This window comes from Lepus europaeus, chromosome 5, assembly GCF_033115175.1.
Source record: "Lepus europaeus isolate LE1 chromosome 5, mLepTim1.pri, whole genome shotgun sequence".
In the NCBI taxonomy this organism is placed as follows: domain Eukaryota; kingdom Metazoa; phylum Chordata; class Mammalia; order Lagomorpha; family Leporidae; genus Lepus; species Lepus europaeus.
The window spans coordinates 94,385,896-94,399,362 of record NC_084831.1 but is presented as its reverse complement, the minus strand read 5'-3'; the positions used below and the strand labels follow the sequence as shown (position 1 = coordinate 94,399,362).

Sequence of the window (13,467 nt, the reverse complement as noted above, 5' to 3'; positions counted from 1 at the left end):
TTATGGAAACCGAGTAATAGCTGCTGTTAGGGAGCCATCATTTTTGTCATAGCTTTTTTGCCCAAGTGTCCACTTTGTACATGATAAATAAATCACACACACACACACACAGAGTCTTAGAATTACGTCTTCTCCTACCATTCAATGCCATGACCGGAGACAGCATACGTCATGTTTCCTTCCGTCTTTCCAGTCCTGACTCACAGTGGTCCACGAATGAATGAATGAATACACCATGGAGCTTTTTCGTTTCTTTGAACAACTCTGAGTGGGTTTCCTCATTCTTTCATTCTGGGGGACATACCAAAGAGGCAGAGACTGGTCAGAGCCCCCGCTCACATACCCTGAGGAAACACCGCCAGCGGGGCTGAGTTGCGCTCCTGGCGGCCGGGGAAGGCGGGCGCGCCATTTCCACAGAGCTCCAGGGCCAGAGTAAAAGGCACAACACGAATCACCTCCAGACACAGCTCCATGGGCCTCGCAGGAGAAGTGGGTGCAAGTGGGTCAGCAAGTGAGCAGACTTCAGCGAATCCTGGGATGAGAGAGGCAGAACCAGCGGAAACACGGAACGAAGCACGAAGAGAGGCTTTGAACCGGAAGTGGTCGGAGAAGGCCCCCAGACAGGCGGGTCTGCGTTCGGCTGGACTTTAGCATCTTTCAACAACGTGGGTCACGCTCATTTAAATGAATCAAGATGGAATGAGAACCAGAACACTTTCAGCTTTGTGTCCCTTATAGTTGTTTTTTGTTTTTAATTTCTATTTATTCACTTGAGAGGCAGAGAGAAACAGAGACAGGGACCTGTGTTGGACTGCTTCCCAAATGCCTACAACAGTCAGGGCTGGACTGGAGCTCAGAATGGAGCCAGGAGCGCAATCCTGTTCTCCCACATGGGTGGAAGGAACCTAATTACATGAGCCATTTCTATCGTCTGCCAGAGTATGCATTAGCAAGAAGCTGCAATAGAGAGTAGAGCTAGGGCTGGAACTCTGTTACTCTGATGTGGGGTGCAGGTGGCCTGGCATCGACATCTTAACTGCTAGAATACCCACCCCCATCCCTCACCCCTGCCATTGTGGTCTTAATCAAAACACTGTCTCTTCATCCAGCTCAGTGGTAAAAATCCTAAACAAAACTTTTCCCCAGTGGCCATTTATTTCCCCAGTGGCCCCATCATATTAGGGTATTTAATTATGTAAGGAACGACTTCAATGAACCTTGAAGTAACATATAAATCACAAAGTTAGCAAACATAATTACCACATAAACGTCACTTCAACTATTTTCATATCAACCAAAAAATGATGCAACTGCATTAGGTGATTGCAAATTTCCAAAGCACTCAAATGAGGATTCTTAAGTCCCTAGATATTTACTACCGAGATATAATCTTTTTTTTTTTTAATTAAACTTTTATTTAATGAATATAAATTTCCAAAGTATAGCTTGTGGGTTACAATGGCTTCCCCCCTCCCACATCTTCCCTCCCGCCCGCAACCCTCCCCCCTCCCGCTCCCCCTCCCCTTCCATTCATGTAAAGATTCATTTTCAATTCTCTTTGTATACAGAAGATCAATTTAGTATATATTAGGTAAAGGTTTCAACATTTTGCCCCCATAGCAACATCGAGTGAAAAAACTACCATTGGATTACTAATTATAACATTAAATAGCAATGTACAGCACATTAAAGACAGAGATCCCACATAATTTTTTTTTTCAAAATAATTAATTTTCTATGCCGTTTCCATTTTAACACCAGGTTGTTTTTTGTTTTTAAAAATATGGAACGCTTCACGAATTTGCGTGTCATCCTTGCGCAGGGGCCATGCTAATCTTCTCTGTATCGTTCCAATTTTAGTATATGTGCTGCCGAAGCGAGCACGAGATATAATCTAATAAACAAATACAAAGCTCTCTCAAGTTATGTCAATTACACTCCTTGTTTCCTTCATGCCAGTGTGCAAGTTAATGATTCACTCAATTTGGATCCATCTACAACTTAGTTTCTTTGTGCCTTTATTATGCAAGGTATGTGGAAGCAATGATGATAATAAAAGCTTATAGGCCCAAGTGAGAAAGTTCTTCTATGGTCATGTTTTAGGGAAAGCCAGATACTTCCCATGTGGAAATAGAGGACTAGTTGAGGGAGTTGGGTGTGGGCTGTGTGGATGGGGGTCAGAAAATAACTAGTCATATATCATGTTTCTCTTTTCACCTCCGCTAGGAACCCTAGCCCAAACCTGAAACTCAATTCTGGTGGTTCACTTGTGCTCCACTTTCTGTGCCCGGACATGACTTACTACTCTAGTTTTTCTTTCTTTTTCTCAATTTTAATTCCTTATTTGTAACTTGCCGTTTTGTGTTCTGTGCTTATTATAAATCCCATCAAATACTTTGTGAAATGAGGCACACTATTAATAAAAATGAAATAAAACAAGGATCAAAATTTTATATTATATATTGGAGCAGGCATTTAATTTAGCAATGAAGACGCCCATATCCGATATCAGAGTACCTGGGTTGCAGTCCCAGTTCCAGTTCCTGAATCCAGCTTCTTGCTGATGCAGAAAGCAGTAATGGCTGGGCTAATTGTGTTCCTGCCTCCCACATGGAAGGTCTGCATTGAGTTCCCACCTCCTGACTTCAGCCCAGGGCCAGCCCCAGCCCCAGCCTAAGCCCTAGGCACTAGGGAGTGAACCAGTAGATGAAAGTTTCTCTCTCTCTCTCTCTCTCTCTCTCTCTCTCTCCCCTTCCTTCCTTCCTCTCAAAGTTTTAAATTTTGTTATGTTATAATGACATTGTAAAACAAGAGGCAAGACCAATCTTACTAATTAGTCAAATAGTACAATGGAAAAGGCATAGGCATTGGAAAGCACACAACAAGGGACTTAGTGACCAAGATGCCGCCTTGGATGATCACATCCCATATTAGAGCGCCTGGGTTCAAGTCTGCTTCCTATTCCAGCTTCCTGCTACTGTGTACCCCGGGAGGCAACACTGATGGCACAAGTACTTGGGCCCCTGTCACCCATCTGGGAAACTTAGATGAAGTTCCTGGCACCTGATATCAGCCTGGCCCAGCCCTAGGTGTTGCAGGTATGAGGGGAGTGAGCCATCAGATGGAAAATCAATCTCTCTCTTTCGCTTTCTCTGTTTGTCTGTGTCTGCCTTTCAAACAAGGCGTTTGTCTCCTTGATTCTACTGAAGAAGGAAGATCCTTTCCACATAGTTACAAAAATAAAATTTTCTGTTATTGTGAAATTCATTATGAAGTATATTACCTAAACATATAGTATAAATATATCGTATATGCTGTCTTAGTCTGTTATGGCTGCTGGAACAAAATTCCTGAAACTCAGTAACTGATAAACAACAGAAATGATGTTCCCACCACCTTCTCTTCTCTAATGCCAGCGCCAGCTCTGGTTCCCTGAGCTCCAGCCACAGAAGGGGAGTAAATAAGGAGGTCTCTACACTATGACTCATATGAAGCAGACTGCCTGCAAATCCACCAGTGGTAAAGTACCCCGGAAGCAACCACCTACAAAAGTCGCTTGCTAGAGTGCGCCCTCTGCTGGAGGGGTGAAGAAACCCTATCGTTTCAGGTCTGGTACTGTAGCACTTCATGAAAGTGGAGGTTATCCAAGTCCATTGAGCTTCTGATTCGCACGATCCTTCCACCGACTGGTGCAAAAAATTGCTTAATACTTCAAATATTTTTTTAAAATTTATTTATTTGAAATACAGAGTTAGAGGTAGAGACACACAGAGAGAGGTCTTCCATCTGATGGTTCACTCCCCAGATGGCTGCAACTGCCAGAGCTGTGCCGATCCGAAGCCAGGAGCTAGGAGCTTCTTCCAGGTCTCCCACGCAGGTGCAGGGGCCCAAGGACCTGGGCCATCTTTTACTGCTTTCCCAGGCCATAGCAGAGAGCTGGATAGGAAGAGGAGCAGCTGGAACAGAACCGGTACCCATATGGGATGCTGGCGCTTCAGGCCAGGGCTTTAACCCGCTGTGCCACAGCGCCGGCCCCAATACATCAAACACTTAATGCTTAATACTTCAAAACAGATCTACACTTTCAGAGGCAGCTACTGGTGGTCTGCAGGAGGCAAGTGAGGCCCATCTAGTAGGCCTTTTTGAAGATGCCAATTTATCTGCTACCCATGCCAAACATGTAACAACTATGCCAAAAGACATGCATCTATCACACTACATACATGGAGAATATGCTTAAGAATCCAATGTGATGGCAAACACTTCATTCTCAAAAATTTTTTTCTCTTCTTCCTGTTATTGGTAGTATAAATGTTATTTATTTTTTTCCATGGGGTCAAAAGGTACTTAAGTTGCAAGTCAAAAAATAGGGGACAAAAATCGGGTAATATCAGTTTTACCATTTTCATTTCTGTGTGGATTTTTAATATAAATACAGGTATATAAAGCATTAGTGCAAGTCAAAATGTCTCAGTGGACAAGTTTCAGCAGTTCAACTTACTTCACTTATAAGTAAACTTTTACATTTCTTTGGACCACGCCAGCATTTGGATTTTTTGTTGTTGTTTTTTAATAACATTAGTTCCTTTGGTTTGTCACAATTTTTTAAAGATTTATTAATTAATTAATTTATTTATTTATTTGAAAGGCAGAACTACTGAGAAGTAGAGGCAAAAAGAGAGAGAGAGAGGTGTCTTCTATCCATTGGCTTACTCCCCAATGGCTGCAATGGCTGGAGCTGTGCTGACCTGAATCCAGGAGTCAGGAGCTTCTTCTGGGTCTCCCACATGGGTGCAGGGGCCCAAGCACTTGGGCCATCTTCCACTGCTTTTCCCAGGCCTTTGGGAGGGAGCTGGATCAGAAGTGGAGTATCTGGGACAAGGACCAGTGCCCAAATATGATGCCAGCATTGCTGGTGGCAGCTTTACCCACTACACCATAGTGCTGGAAGGACTCACCTGTTAACAGGAGCACATCAAGCATTAGCTTCCTACATATCTGTTTGGGAGAAACAGCCACATTCACTCCACTGCACTTAGAAAATGGCATGTGACTGTATTAGTCAGCTTTTTATTAGTATTCAGCTAAAGTACCCAGGAGGAGCTTCTTGAGAAAGGGATTTTGGCTTACAGTTTGGAGGTTCACAGTTCAGGAACAGATGGCCCCATCAGTCTGGCACCTGGTGGCGGCTGGCCATGGTGGAGCATGTGTGGAGAAATGATCACATGGTGATACTGGAAGCAGAGAGAGCTGCTAAACCAAACTTGGTTCAAGTAACCAACATTCTTGCAAGAACTACCTTCTGAGGGCAAGCCCACAATGACCCAAAGACCCCCCAACTCGTTCCCACTCCTCGCCACCATAACTGGATGAAGTCTGCACCCTTAATCCACCAACCCTTGGCATTGACTTCAGATTTCAAATGTGTTCACAAATATGAGGAGCCAGGTCCTGCTCAATTCAGTACAATGACTTACATGTTTATTTTGTATACTAAAAAGACAACATTTCATTTGACTACCACCCAGCTTAAGTCACAGAACACCACCAGCAATATAGGAACCTATTTTATGTGCTTTCTTGGCTCCTGTATTTTAATGCTCTCTTGTTAGGCATATATACCTTCAGGACTGTTGTGTCTCCTTGGAGAACTGACCCTTTTGCTATTATGTAATACCCATCTTTATCTCTGATAATTTTCCTTGCTTAGAAATTTGTTCCATCTGAAATTTCATATACCTCTCCGTGATTTATTCCAGGGTTACCATGGTGTCTTCCTCCATCCATTTAATTTTAATCTGTAGTTGCCTTTGTATTTAAAGTAATCTTCTGTGGACAACATGTAGTTGTATTCTCTGATCCACTCTATCTTTTGAGAGCTTGTTTGGAGGTTCTAGCAGGGGAGCACAGCTACTCGAATACTCTTGACCGAAGACCAGTCCTCCTCTAGCAGGGAAGGTCGTCCTCTTCGACTGAGTGTGCAGCTTCAGGAGGGACACACATGGAGCTGGGAGGGAGGAAGGGAACATCCGCCTAGCCAGCCAGATCAGATGAATCAACCTGGCAATCAATGGGGTGACAGATGTCGCAGCCAGATCGTCCTCACATCCCACTATTTTAATTGGTGTGTTTAGACATGTATCTTAACTACTGCACCAAATGCCTACCCAGAAGATCAGTTCTTATAAAAGAAAATAGCCAAGGGCCAGCGCTGTGGTGTAGAAGGTTAAGCCTCTGCCTGTAGTGCCAGTATCCCACATGGTCACTGACTTGAGTCCCAGCTGTTCCGCTTCGTATCCAGCTCCCTGCTAATTCACCTGGGAAAGCAGCAGAATATGGCCCAAGTAGTTGGGCCCCTGAACCCACAGGGAGACCCAGAAGAGACTCCTGGCCATTTGGGGAGTAAATCAGCAAATGAAAGACCTCCATCTCACTCTCTCCTTCTCTCTCTATCTCTTTCAAATAAGTAAATAATTATTTTTAAATAACCAGTTGTCAGGAAGCTCCAGTAAAACTTTCCTGCTGCTCATCCTTTGCTCTTTCTTGGCCTTGGGGCATCGTGTTATCCCGAATGGGACCCAGTCTGCAAACATTCCCCAAAAGATTTCAGTGAGGAATCAAGAGAAAGATGTCCAGGTTGTAAATTGTGATGGGAATTTTGTTTGTGAGAGGAAGCAGTAAACTGTTTAGGTATTTTGGCCAACCTAATATAGATATTGAAGCTTTAGGTAACAAAATTCAGAAAATACATATTTGATTGTATTCATATTGCATGGCGTCTATAGTGCATGAGAAATTCAGAGAAGAATGAAGCAGGGGATGAAGAATTGGAATGTTTCATCAAGAAAAGCCTGGAATTGGGCATTTAGCCTAGAATTTAAGACGCCCATGTTGGAGGCCAGCACTGTGGCTCAGCCAGTTAAGCCACTGCCTGCAGCGCCAACATCCCAAATGGGTACCAGTTTGAGTACAGGCTGTTCCACTTCTGATCCGGTTCCCTTTTGATGTAGCTGGGAAAGCAGCAGAAGATGGCCTATATGCTTGGGCCCCTGAACCCATGTGGGAGACCTGGAAGAAGTTCCTGTCTTTTGGTTAAGCCTGGTCCTGCCCTGGCTGTTGTGGCCATTTGGGAGTGAACCAGTGGCTAGAAGATCTGTCTTCCTCTCTCCGTCCTTTTCTGTAACTCTGCCATTCAAGAAATAAGTAGAAGATGCTCATGTCCCACAATAGACATGCCTGGATTCAATTCTAGACTCTGGTTCCTGACTCCAGCTTCCTGTTAATGCGATTCCTAGGGGGCAACATTGAAGGATAAAATAATTGACCCTTGGCCGGCGCTGCGGCTCACTAGGCTAATCCTCCGCCTTGCAGCGCCGGCACACCGGGTTCTAGTCCCGGTCGGGGCACCGATCCTGTCCCGGTTGCCCCTCTTCCAGGCCAGCTCTCTGCTGTGGCCAGGGAGTGCAGTGGAGGATGGCCCAAGTCCTTGGGCCCTGCACCCCATGGGAGACCAGGAGAAGTACCTGGCTCCTGCCATCGGATCAGCGCGGTGCGCCGGCCGCAGCGCGCTACCGCGGCGGCCATTGGAGGGTGAACCAACGGCAAACAGGAAGACCTTTCTCTCTGCCTCTCTCTCTCACTGTCCACTCTGCCTGTCAAAAAAAAAAAAAAAATTGACCCACCCACATGGGAGGTTTTGATTGACTTTCTTGCTCTCAGCTTTGCACCAGCCCTGCCCTAGCCACTGTAGGTATTTGAAGAGCAAACCAGCAGATAGGAATGTTTCTCTCTCTCTCTCTCTCTCTCTCTCTCTCTGCTCTCTCATACTCACACTCTCTTTTTCTTTGCCTTGCAAAGAAATAAACAAAAAAAATTTTTTTCCCAAAATGAAGATTGATTTTAGCTGTATTGAAAAGTGGGAAGGGGGGCTGACGCTGTGGCACAGCAGGTTCAAGCCCCAGCCTGTAGCACCGGCATCCTGTATGGGCGCTGGTTCGAGTTCCAGCTGCTCCTCTTCTGATCTGGCTCTCTGCTGTGGCCTGGGAAAGCAGCAGAAGATGACCCAAGTCCTTGGGCCCCTGCATCCGCGTGGGAGACCCCAAGGAGGCTCCTGGCTCCTGACTTCGGATCAGCTCGGCTCTGGTAGTTGCAGTCATTTGGGGAGTGAACCAATGGAGTGGAAGACCTCTCTCTGGCTCTGCTTCTCTCTGTAACTCTGTCTTTCAAATAAATAAGATAATTCTGGAAGGAAGAAAGGGAGGGAGGGAGGGAGGGAGGGAGGGAGGGAGGGAAAGAAAAAGTGGGAAGGATCTGAAAAGTGGAGGGAAAGAAGAAAACAGTCCAAGACACAAGAATAGCAAAAACTTGGAAGCTGGAAGGAGAATGGCATTTTCTAAGGCATAAAAGACACAATGAAGTCAAGTAAGGAAGTTCTGTGCTGACCTTGATGTGGCTCAGTCATGAGGCCTTCCAGAGCCTGGTGGAGGAGTACAAACCTGATTCAGTAGCCATTGCGGTTGTTGAAAGTTTTGTACAAGGTTAGTTTGGTATTGGTGCTGGGATAGATTGGAGAGGGGGAAAGTTCAGAGACAGGGGCACCATCAGACAAGCCATGTTGACAAGCCGGGCACAAAATGACCAGGGCTCAGTCTAGGGTATTGGCTGAGAAATGGAGATGGGGTTGACTGGTGGTTATATTTGGACTGTAAGGATATTTTATGGCCCCATAGCATAACTGCATTTTAGTGCAAGACTTCTATCTGTTTAACCACCTTCCCCGCCCCCTGCAACTGGGCTCTGAGTCCCCCAGGTCCAAAAAGACTTAGCTCTTCTCTGATATTTAGCTACATTGTAGGCACTTAACACATGCTTTTTAAGGGACCAATAATTTAAAAAATTTTAAACAGGGAATTTGAACTTGAGTGGGTAGCAGAGGTAGGGCAACGAAGCCATTCAAATTTAATTTAAGGTGAAATCATAAACGAAAATGTGGAGCTGATAGCTGAAAATATGGCTGCTCCTTTAGAAAGAAGATGGCATTAAAAAAAAAAAAAAGAAAGAAGATGGCATTGACTATGGGATATGGGAATCATTCACTGAAGTTCTCTGTCCGTGACATTGCGCTGTCTACATTTGCATGAGGGAAGGCGGCTTTTGCTGTTCATGGTTTGTTGGCAGAATCCCTAACAAAGCCAAACTAGCAGAGTCCCCCAGGTCCCTTGACTCCCAGTTGGATCTAATTGAGATTCTCATGCCAATTGCTTCTCTTAAACAGGTAAATCAACCAAAATGACACAGAGCAAACTTGACTGTCTCTGGATTTTATTTCTTCTCTTCTCTTCCTGTTCAACTTCTCCTTCTGCTTTTCTTCTTTGCATTCCTGGGGTGCTCTGTCTTCAGTACTCTCAGGGATGAGAGAGGTCACATAATGTCCTTTCAAGGAGCAAGCCAGGTTTCTTGCAGCATCACGAGGTGGGGCCTGGAAAAACTCTCTCCATAAGAGAACAATGCAGCCTTCATCTTTGCTACAATGCTGTCTGATCTGTCTGCCTCCCCCAAGGGATTGAGAGTCTCCTGCAGCTTGGAAGGCCATCACCCAGTGAGCTCTGCTTTTGTTCTGGGGAGGAAGGTTTAAAGTAGCATTTCTGAAAAAATTATACTTAAATGAGAAGTCTCTGTAATCTATAAAGGGGAAAACAAGCAAATAAAAACTAGACACAAACTTATAGATGTGATCCCAATTTTATTTTGAGAATATTTGCTTATCCATGTCTATTTTTGCACTCAAATAAAAAGTCCCCAATGGTGTTGAAAATAATCTATGAATTTTTTAAAAGAAAAATCCCACAGTTTTCATTGGGTTCTTGTAATAATATAAGGGTTATCAAAAGTACACTGTCAATAAAGGATACCTTTTAAAAAAGCAAATATAGCCAGCGCCGCGGCAGGCGCCAGCACATCGGGTTCTGGTCCTGGTCGGGGCGCCGATCCTGTCCCAGTTGCCCCTCTTCCAGGCCAGCTCTCTGCTGTGGCCAGGGAGTGCAGTGGAGGATGGCCCAAGTTCCTGGGCCCTTCACCCCATGGGAGACCAGGAGAAGCACCTGGCTCCTGCCATCGGAATGGCGCGGTGCGCCGGCCGCAGCGCGCCTACAGCGGCGGCCATTGGAGGGTGAACAAACGGCAAAAAGGAAGACCTTTCTCTCTGTCTCTCTCTCACTGTCCACTCTGCCTGTCAAAAAAAAAAAAAAAAAAAAAGGCAAATATAAAAACACTGTATTGCCTTCTCAACAATTTCTCCCTTCATTTATCATTTCTAGTTGGAGACACTTTGTAGCAAAGTAATATTATCTCCTTTTAGCATGATCTAACCCTATTTTCTTGACTTTTTTAGAACGAATCTCTTCTGTATCACCTAACGCAAAGTTCACACACTACTTTAGAAAGCAACTTCCAGGATTACCATGGATGAATTTCTTTTTGTATTTTCTTTATAGTTTGCTCTCTTCCCCCAACTTAATGTTTTATGAAAGGAAAACCATCCTCACTGTGTGCTTGCTAAGACTCCGAGCCTAGGTTCCCGGCAGCAGCATGGGCCTGCTCCCTGATTCTATCACCCCTGCCTCTCCCTGTACATCCACCTTTAGTGCAGATCATTGGTGTTAATTCTTTCAGCCTTTGTAAGTCTGAAAAGGCATTTTACTTTGTTTTTTTCTTTTGTTTTGTTTATAATGTTTATTTATTGATTGATTGATAATATTTATTTATTTATTTGAAAGTCAGAGTTACAGAGAGAGAGGTAGAGACACAGAGAGAGAAATTTTCCAACCACTTGCTTACGCCCAAGTGGCTATAATGGCCTAGGCTGGGCCAGGCCAAAACCAGGAGCCAGGAGCTTCTTCTGGGTCTACTACGTGGGTGCAGGGGCCAAAACACTTGGACCAATCGCCATTGCCTTTCCCAGATCATTAGCAGGGAGCTGGATCAGAAGTGGAGCAGCAAGGACATAAACTGGTGTTCATATGGGATGTCAGGGTCACAGATGATAGCCCAAACTGCTATGTCACAATGCTGGCCCCTTGCTTTGCTTTTAAACACATTTTTGTTTATATTTTTTCATTCAGTTCTTTGAAGATGTTTTCCTGCTCGCGCTGTTTTAGGGAGCAATCTGCTACCATCTTTACTTTTGTTCCTCTGTATGTATATGTCCTCTTCCTGATGCTGCTTTTCAGGTTTTGCTTTTATCATTGGTTTTGGTTGATGTGTACCTTGATATAGTTTTCTTCCTGCTCCTTGTGCTTGGAATTTATTGAGCTTCTTAGAACTATTTGTAATTTTTCATCAAATTTAGCTCCTCTGTCAGGAACTACAATTATACCATATTAAACACGCTGAGGTTATCCCACAGCTTACTGATGTTGCTGCATTCTAAAAATGTTATTCTCTGTTACATGTTGTAGTTTCTTTATTTTTTTTTTTAATTTATTTATTTAGTTGATAGGGCTACACAGAGAGATAAGGAGAGACAGAGAGAGAGAGAGAGAGAGAGAGAGAGAGAGAGAGAGAGAGAGGTCTTCCATCCACTGGTTCACTCCTCAATTGGCTGCAACGGCCTGAGCTGTGCTGATCCGAAGCCAGGAGCCAGGAGCTTCCTCCAGGTCCCCAACGTGGGTGCAGGGGCCTAAGGACTTGGGCCATCTTCCACTGCTTTCCCAGGCCGTAGCACAGAGCTGGATCGGAAGTGGAGCAGCTGGGACACGAACCGATATCCATATGGGATGCTGGCACTGCAGGCAGCAGCTTTACCTGCTATGCCACGGCACCGGCCCCACATGTTGTAGTTTCTATTGCCATGTCTTCAAGTTTATTAATCCACTCTTCTGCAATGTCTAATTTGCCTTTGATCTCATCAGTGCCTTTTTCATGTTAAATATTATAGTTTTCACTTCCAAATTCTATTTGAGTCCTTTTTATATTTTCTACTCTCTAATTCACATGTAAATTCTTTCCTTTAGCCTTCCAAACATATGTTATATAGTCATAATAATTATTTTAATTTAGTCTAATTCTTACAATTTTATCAGTTCTGAGTGTTCTTATTAGTTCATTTTTTTATAATTATGGGGTCATATTCCCCTGCAACTTTGATTGCCTGGTATTTTTTTATTGGATGCAGACATTGTGCTTTTCACCTTGATGGAGGCTGAATATTTTTGTAATTTTAAGTATCATCGAAGCTGGATCTGGGCTGCAGTTAAGCTACTAGGAAATAGTTTGACCCTTTTAGATCTGTCTTTCAGTTTGCGAGGTGAGACCATTTATTGTGGAGATAACTATTACCCAGTTCTGAGGCGTGACGCTCTGAGTACTCTACGCAGAAGTTCTTTTCATCTCATAATCAGGAAGGGGGGGTATGAGGAGTTGCCAAGCACATTCCCTAGTCCTGTGTGCACATGAAGCACCGTTCCCTCTAATCCTTGTGGGTAGTGAGGCAGCCTGCAGTCTCTGCTGGATATTTGAGGGGGGACATTCGGCAGGTCCCTGAGCTTCTGACTCTGTGGTGCTCTCCCCTTGCCAGTATCCTGCCCTCCAGACTCTCCTCAAGCCCCTTTGAGAATCCTCCGCTTAGAGAATTCACCAGGTTCTACGTGGGGTTCTCCTCTCTGTGCCAAGGCCTGAGGACCTTATCATCGCACTTGGGGGCAATCTGAGTTTCCCATTTCTCAGGGAACACTATCCTTCATTGCCTGGTGCCTAATATCTTGAAAATTAGGATTCTTTATATTTTGTTCACTGTTTTAGTTGGCACAGACACCAGGGTAGCTCGAATCACTATTGATCCATCTTGCCTACCACTAGAAGCCTAACAAATTATTTTTATTTGATGATAGGTAATTATCTACAAATAGAAAATAGTCACAAACCCTTTATGCATATAACTTTTATATAATTAAAAAGCATTTTTAAATGTTATAAACTACTTGTAATAAGTTTATAAGATAAATGAAATTTAAATTAAAATGACTGATGATGTGATTTGGTTTAAACCAGGCACAGTACTGACTGTTCCAGAGCAGGTTTAATTCTGTGTGGCAGGGTTACACGTTTGTGCTGCAGTGATTCACCTCTCTCATTAGCTCTCTGCATTTGAATCACTGAAAAACACTCCTTTGTGCCATGCACCATGATGTCACTCAGCTTCCACTGTGTTCTCCTGCTTCACTTGCATGTTAAATCCACCTCTGTTTTCTTTGGGGCCTATGCAATTATATGTGCAACTCTGAATCATGAAATTTTGTCAAATACTTGGCTATCAAATGGACACACCCAGATGATCTTGAATATACTTATCTTAACTGCATTAATTTTAAAAATAACCATTGAAGTAGAAAAACTAAACTTTAAAAATTCTTGTAGAGAACATGCTGTTTAATAGACACTGTTCCCATGCAAGATGATACAACTCTTTGC

General features: G+C 43.9%; 1 non-coding gene across 1 annotated transcript; it reads right to left on the bottom strand.

Moving 5' to 3' along the window:
• Window positions 1-1,777: 1,777 nt before the first annotated feature.
• Window positions 1,778-1,884, bottom strand: LOC133761247 (U6 spliceosomal RNA). The gene has a single exon (XR_009866046.1). It is a non-coding gene; the product is annotated as a U6 spliceosomal RNA (small nuclear RNA).
• Window positions 1,885-13,467: the final 11,583 nt, after the last annotated feature.